The 8,399-nt window shown below is 40.7% G+C and overlaps 1 pseudogene; it reads right to left on the bottom strand.

The window, feature by feature from the left end:
* Positions 1 to 5,955: 5,955 nt before the first annotated feature.
* Positions 5,956 to 7,515, bottom strand: LOC119530308 (annotated as a pseudogene).
* Between the last annotated feature and the right edge of the window lie 884 nt (positions 7,516 to 8,399).

Raw genomic sequence — 8,399 nt, 5'->3', positions numbered from 1 at the left:
TAATGGAAGACCCAAACCTCCCATCTCAGGCGTTAAATGATCAAGGAATTGAAATATTAAAGCAAACTCATAATCATAAGTAAATATTATCTTGCATGGTACTCTAGAAAATTATATAAAAAGATAAATTTTGTATTAAGTTGCATATTTAGTATGAGGATATGTATCATGGCATCTAAAAATATACTCAGCACTGTTTTAGCCATAGCATCTAATCATACTCACCCATCAAAAAGCTGATCTGTTGAAAATAGCTTATGTATAGTCACTAATCCACTAATTCATAATTAGCTGTAGTTCTGCCCAAAGTCAGCAGTTGTGTCTGCCAGTTGAGAAATTTAATCAATAATTGAAGCTCTGTTACTGCTAATTCTCAATAGACGCACCCACTCGACAATTCTATCATTAAATCTCAATGTTTGAAATATCCTGACTGAGCTAACTTTTTATCAGGTCAGCCTGAAATATAAGGTCAGGTTGAATAAGGTAAAAGAAGACAACATTTAAAATATTGGAGAGTGCTTGTTTTCAAATCAGAAAATATTGCTCTGCTATTTCACCTTTTAGCATCTATTCCCTCCACCCCTTCATACCAACTCCAGTTTGTCCAGGAATGAGATACCTTGAGCTCAGACCATACAGATCCCCAGATCCAACCTAGCTCCAGAAAATCGTAATCTCATTCTGAAATCAGCCAGTGATTGCTCTGAGTGTGATTCAGATCTGCCCAATGAAATGTAAACTCAAGTCTGCTGGGTGGAGCTTTCCTTCCCAAATATAAAGACAAAATCTAGGTAAGAGAAAGCCCTTTGCCTGTCTACCCTCTTTATCCTGTTTTGTGATGACTGAAAATATAACAGCCATTTTGTGAACTTGGATAAAACAACCAAGAGAAACACAGAGATGCTGGTGCTGACATTGCACACTAAACAAAAGCCAGAAAAAGTTATTAGTTTTTCCAAATCCTTCACTGACTGGTTTGGTATTCCCACACACCAATCACTTCTACTTCCCAGCATTTTGTTGGTTGTCTTTTACATTGTCAAAGGAAATAAATACCATTTGCATTCAATTCTTTAACTCTTTAAAATGCTTTTTTTGTTGTTGATTGCAAATGTTGAAAGCCAATAAATAGTATTTCCATTATTATGGCTATATTAACATTCTAGTGCAGAACCAAATAGTGGGCTATAATTATATATCCAGTGTAATTACACCTGTACCACTGAAAGAAGATGTCATGTTCAATTAAATTTCAGTTCCTTGCACTCCATCAATAGCTCAAAATTTTAATCTGTTACATATTTGGAGCATGCATTTCTCATTCAGCATTTATTTTTATTTTTCCTGGAGTTTCTGATTGCTTTTGTTTACTTGTTGAGAAAATAAACATATGCCTTCTTCATTGTATGTCCGGTATATGCCAGATTCTTAATCATTGTTGGAATCTAGAATGAGAATTTTTCCCTCAAGTCTATTAGCTTCTATTCCAATTTGGACTAGTTTCTTAATTTGAACCATGACTTTCTTGTTCAAATTTTTATTTTTACTGAATTCTCTAATTGCCTTTTTTTTCAGTGCCCTTTATCATCTATTTAAGTTTTCCAAGCTCCCAGTCATTTTACCCATTCCATGGAGTGTTTTACCTACAATCTATCCCTCTTTTTACTATGTTCCTTATCAAGCCCTCCGTCATCCTCCTTTAGTTTTATTTTTATTTTGCTAACCTTCATTTTATTAAAATATAGTGATCTTTTGTAAAGAAAAAAAAAACTTTACACAGCAGATATTTCACATAAATGTAAATATGCATGTCTATTCATAATTAAGCAAAATAAACTTTTATGCAAAAGATTTTAAAAATCACTAAGGAACAAAACAACAAACCCAAGACAGAAATAACAGGAGCAACAAAAACACACATTTCATAACGCTTCAATTGGTCTTGTCTTCCAACCTACTGGTTAAGGCCTTAGTTGCAAAAATTCTACCTTCCTTGCCAAATGGAAACAATCAATTTGGCTGTACCTAATAGGCATCCTCATAACAGACTATTTCTCTTTCAAAATAATGTAATAAGTACATCACACATATGAAGACATCCTACTGAACCAACCTCTCAAATAGGGAAGTAAGAACTTTGGAAATTTCAAGTTTTCCCAGTACATACACATTAACACCACACATAGAAAAAAAAAAAAAGATTCTGCTACAGAAATAAAATAATGAGTGGCATTTTTACAAATCCTCAGTTTACTTGTATTACATTTCCGCCAAATCACTTCTTCACTGTGGCTTACCACAGCCTCTCGGACACTTTGGACTTAAATCTTCACACCTCACCTAAATACCCCACAGTATGGTAGACATGGTACAGAGCAAATAAACAGTAATTTTGTCAATTCAGTTAGACTTGAAAATTGTGAAAATCAGCCAGGATGGCGGAAAACTAAGGCCTGGAATGTTTTCTATCTGTGCAGAACCCCAGGATTTCACTGGCAGGTGTTCTGTCTCTTCCCCTGCCAGGACACCTGAGGGAACAGAGGTGATAATAATAATCCCTGCTTTTAGGAGGTTCACACCAACCAGAGTTCAAGGAAGAGGAAGGTCAGTCCATATGGAGATATGGACTGAAACGAACAGAGGAAGGGCCTCTGAAGATGGCCCCGATGGAGTCTCAGGTGTGGAGTCTGGAATGGGAAAGGGGCGGGGGGGCCTGCAGCCTGGGGAAGAAGACTGAAAGAAGGCACCGAGGCAGGAAGCCCAAGAAGTCCAGTTTGGCTGGCACAAGGGCACTATGAGAAGTAGTCTGTGAGGCCAAATTCTTCATTCCAAGGAAGAAAAGTTTCCTTACTTTGGTAGGCAAAGCTGGGCAGATGGGAGAAAAGAGTACACTAAAGGATTTACACAGAGACCAAAACTGAAGCCGTGTTGAGATTAACCATGGAGTCAAGTAGGATGGATGAAAAGGGAGAGGGCCTGAAGCTTGGAGCTTGACTTACCAAGCCCAGTGCCACATGCAGGCACTTCCTATACGAAAAAAAACATCTTGACCTGACATGCCAAAATCAAGACTTTGGGAGAAAAAAATAAGAAAATAAATAAAAACAGAAGTGCGGCTTAAATAGACACTTTTAGTTCAAGCTCCTAGAACCTGCCCCAGTGTGCTGGTTAGGTTCATGGGTGAACTTGGCCAGGTTATGGTGTCCAGGTGACTGGTCAAGAAAGCACTGGCCTAACCATTACTGCAAGGACTTTTGTGGCTGGTTAATAAACCAGAAGGCTGGTTTATTAAATCATCAGTCAATTGGCTGCAGCTGTGACTGATTACATCAACTAAGGGAGTGTCTTCCACAATGAGAGAATTCAATCAGCTGGGTTCAATTCAATTGAATTGAAGTTGGAAGACTTCTAAGTGAGAAATTTAGAGGACCTTCACTTCTTTGGCTAACCAGCAAAGCATTTCCTGAGGAGTTCGTCGAAGTTGCCAGTTCGCTGCCTGAGGAGTTCATCTAACATCTTCATTGGAGTTGCCAGCTTGTTTCCTAAGGAGTCATTGAACATCTCCATTGGAGTTGCCAGTTTGCTGCCTGCCCTATGGAATTTGGACTCATGCATAGCCACAGTTAGGTGAGACACTTTTATAAAATCTTATATTACAGGTATCTCTTGTTGATTCTGTTTCCCTAGAGAACCCTAATACACCCAGCTTGAGCAAGTTTAGAGCAGTGAAACAATTTCCACATCCAGTAACAATTCAAATCTCCCAATCATGACCTCCACCTTCCCTGAGCTCTCATCATTACCAAGGAATTATAAATCAATTATTCATTCAACATATAAAGTTCCTACATGCTGTTAAATCCACCAAAACCTCTCAATGGGCTAAGAATCCCCCACGGGGCACTGGGCATACCTATGACCTATGCTTGGGTAGAGTAGTGTTGATGTGCTGCTGGATGATGGGTCCCCGCATCCTGCCCATATCTGGGGTTACTGTGTGGATGAAACAGGGTTGACTTTATATGGCCCTACTCTAACCAAAGGCCCCACCATGGATCATCTCTTTCCTTTCTGGTCCAGAATGCTTCCCTCCACTAGCTGGGCAGGGAGGGGCCATGTGTGGAGGGGTATGGAGGAACCTGGGGAAGGAAAACCATTTTATCACCCCTTGAACCAAAGAAGATGGAAAATTTTCCAGGACATAGTCATTCAAACTGCCAACATGGGCTACTCCATACTAATTATGGGACAATTTATCACACATTCACTCAATATGGGAACATTTACTAGTGACCTGCAACAACAGATTTGTTCAGAAACTACACACCACAGACGGCAATCTTGAGACTTTCTTCTAGTTTTATATAAAAATACAAATCAATCTGAAGTCAGGCACAAAAAGTGGTACTGGAGCATGAACCAAAATACCTCATCAAAGAATGTGCTTATTTCATACTGCAGCACTCCTTCAACATTCTTGTTTTCTGAAACTTACTGCTGGTTCACTTGTTCAGAGATGTTTCTTCACTGCAACTCTTTTCCACTCCCCACTCCACCCCCCACCCCCCCACCAAACCCAATGAATGAATAAACTTAGAATGCATCTACTTGGAACTACAAGTCCCAATATAACTGAGTAACATGTCAGCACAGTGGCTGCTGGTTTATCCTGCCCATGAAGCATCAAGTATTTAGGGACTGTCTGGATCTGAATTTGAGCTGGAAGCACCCAACCTTTTTTATCATTTGGAATCCAGTAAAGATTCCAATGTACCTTCAAAGTCCCATGTATAAGAATCTCTGGCTCCAACAAATGGGATTCAAAGGTGAGAGTAGCAGGTAAATCCTGGACTGAAGGCAGGAAGCCTGCCACAACACAGCAGTGTGCTTCAACTTCCTTGTTTGCAGGCAGGTTGAACTAACAGATGGCCAGGGCACCACCCAGCTGGCACCCTAGGACTCGGACTTGAAATGTAGTTCTATAAAATGGGGATTTATTTCACTACACAATTACAGTCTTAAGGCCACAAAGCATCCAAGGTAACACATCAGCAATCGGGTACCCTCACCGGAGGATGGCCAATGGCCTCCGGAAAACCTCTGTTAGCTAGGAAAGCAGCTGGCATCTGCTCCAAAGCTCCGGCCTCAAAATGGCTTTCTCCCAGGACGTTCCTCTCTAGCAAGCTTGCTCCTCTTCAAAACATCACTCCCAGCTGCACTCTCTTTCTTCCCCCCAAGTCAGCTCATTTATATAGCTCCACCGATCAAGGCCCACCCCGAATGGGTGGGGCCACGCCTCCATGGGAACATCTCATCAAAATTATCACCGACAGCTGGGTGGGGCAAACTCCAAGCAAATCCAACCAACACCAAAACTTCTGCCCCACACAAGACCACAAAGATAATGGCATTTGGGGGACACAATACACTCAAACCGGCACACTGGCTTGTCAGGCTGGGTCAGACAAAACTTCCTTACCACTTTGTATCAACAATTTAAAGTGGTTTTAACATTTTTCTATGCTATAGTTTAAGGTTTCCCTTCCTTTTCTACCCCTCAAAGATGGTTTCATTTCACTCGTATGGACCACTTGCCAAACTGAGGTTTAAAACCGAATCACTAGCTTGGCAAAGACGTGGCCTTTGAATAACTTAGACTAGGGCACATTTATCTGTTTTTCATTAACAAAGTTAACCAGATAGGACTATAATTCTGTTAAGTCTTCTATAGATCTACTTAATCTTTGAAATAGGAGATTGTTCAAAAAACATGTAAGAAAACCACCCATCATTTCCAAGTTAAAAATTTGAATATTGGCGCTCCAGAGCCTCAAACTCCTACTACAGTCCCTGATCCACAACATTTTCCTTTTGATGATGGATTCCATGCTAAAGTAGCCAGGTCTTGCACTATATTTGTGCACCAGAAAGTAGATTTCAAAAGATCCAGCTCTAGTCATCACTGTCACTGCCAGACTCACTCAACTGCAAGTCATTTCTGAGGGTGTTCATAAGCTGGTTGCTTCCTTGCCGCCAGCTGGGTCCGCTGCTGACAGTGAATCTGCTGAGGTGGGGCTGCTGGTGTGAGGCCGTGGAGGACCGGCTGGGACACCGTCCTTGCTTCTACAGCTGGAGCTGTCGCCATCACTGCCCGGGGAGCTCCCAGAGTCTGAGCAGCTGCTCCCACGGCTGCAGCTCATCTGCTCAGTGGTGTCAACTTCGGCCCTCAGCTCTCTTTTGACGCCATCCAGCAGACATTCGGGTGAGGGGTTAGCTTTCAAGGGAAATGTTTGGGGTCCAGCCAGGAGGCTTCCTTGGAGCTCTGAATGGGATAGGTGGTGGCGGCGGTGGCGGCTGTGATGGCTGTGGGGGATCAGCGGATTGCTGTTCCATTCTACTGCTCCCTTCAGCATTTGTCTTCTTGACCTGAATGCTGCTACTGAGTTTTTTCCAGTATGTATTCACCAGTGTCATGATTAATAATAAGCACACAGTCTTTTTGATATGGTCATTTGTTCCCTTTGAACACAAGTCATTGGTGGTGTGGATCCAGGGATATGTGGCAGCGGAAATGTGACCTCATCTCCTTTGCAACCTGTGCTGTCCTTCACAGGAAGTGTCTACAGATGCTGGCTTAATAGCATAGCGAATGGTGTGGAAGGTGGCTGGCGGTCACTTTTCGAATCTCTCCCTCAGCCTCGTTCATCCTCACTCCGGCGTTCATCTTCCTCCTTTGGTTTTGATTGGTTGTGCTCTATGCCTGATGCACAGCTATTATCCTGGGACTTTATGTTCTATAAGGTTGAACCAGTTGTTTTCTGTGAACTTGACTCTTGATGTCTCAGTTAAATCCCTGATGATAAAGATTCTTGAATAATTTCCTAGGACAGATGAGTGGAAGATCAACTGTTTGGAGTTTGAATATCTCTGAATATTTTATTCCATCTTACATTTGATTGATTGATAGGTTAGTGGATCTAAAATTTTAGGTTTAAAAATAATTTCCCTCAAAAGTTTTAAGTCATTGAACTAATATCTTCTAGCAAACAATTTTCGTTGTTGAAAAGCCCGTCACAGCATTGATTCTCATTTCTCTGTAGGCCTTCTCTTTTTCCAGACAATTTTAGGTTATTCTTTTGATTCTTGATGTTTGAAATTTTTATTTTTGGTGATCTGTAATTCCACACTCTTGTGTATTTTTTATCATTAATTTTCTGGGCTCTCAGATTCATATCTGAAGAGACATATCTCCCTTCATTTCTGAGAAATTTTATTATTTTATAGAAAATGTTCTCCCTTCCATTTTTCCTGACATCTCTTATGGAAGCCCTATGAGTTGAGGTTTGACTCTCTCAGGTTAATACTTTATACCTTTTAAACATATTTTTTCTTTTGATTCTATATTTTGGGATATTTTCTAAACTGTATCTTCCAATTATTCTTTCATTTTTAAAAAAATGGAATCATATTTTCAATTTTTAAGTGTTCTCTTTAATTACATGTAGTGGCCATGGAGACATTAAGAAAAAGTGGATGACTTAGAATTATTAAGGAGGTAGAATAGAATAGAGGTAGTGATTCACTGGATAAATGAAATGAGGGAGGGGGAATTAAGGATGACATTGTGGTCTTGAGTAACTATATAGCTGATGGCATCATTTGCTGGCATAGAGAACACAAGGGAAGGAGTATGTTTTGGTAGATTAAGTGGGTGAATCTAAGTTGGATATGTTGAGATGTGTTATTTAAGTCCAAATGTTCTGAAATCAGTTGGCTATATAAGTTAGAAGGTCAGGAGAGAGATCTGGGCTGAAAATACAGACTCAGGAATCATCAGCCCTTAGATGCTATCTGAAGGCACAGGGGTGGGTGTGATTTCTGACAGGACATGAAACGCAGGAATCAGGCTTCAGACAGAATCCTGAGGATCACTAATACTAAAGAGGTATGAAGAGAAAGAGGAGCTCACAACGGCACGAGAAGGAAAAGATAGGAACTTAAAAAACACTGTGAGTTGATTGTTTGAGGAAGAAAAAAAAAGCATGAACAATTCTAGAAGATTCAGGCAGAAAAACATGAGAAAAGCCAGGAGACTGAGTCCAGAAGTTCTATTATCCATGTGATACAATCACCTCTGGATCAGTCCAACTATCCTCCCTCATTTGGGTTATTGCAATGGCTCCCCCTGACCAATCTACCTCTAGGCCAGCAACTCTCCAATCCGTTCCTCATTCTGGGCAAATCTGTTGAATTGTTTCCCTTCTCAAAACCCTTAATGGGTCACCATTGCCCTTTAGCATAAGTTGAAACTCTTTGAACTGAAGGAATGGTCCCATGGTGTCAAATGCAGCTGAGAGGTCACTAACTCCTGGAGACACATTCTCTTCTCAGAAATT

Source organism: Choloepus didactylus, chromosome 3, assembly GCF_015220235.1.
Source record: "Choloepus didactylus isolate mChoDid1 chromosome 3, mChoDid1.pri, whole genome shotgun sequence".
NCBI lineage: Eukaryota > Metazoa > Chordata > Mammalia > Pilosa > Megalonychidae > Choloepus > Choloepus didactylus.
Note: the sequence above shows the minus strand (reverse complement) of the source record. Positions and strands in the feature narration are given on the sequence as shown.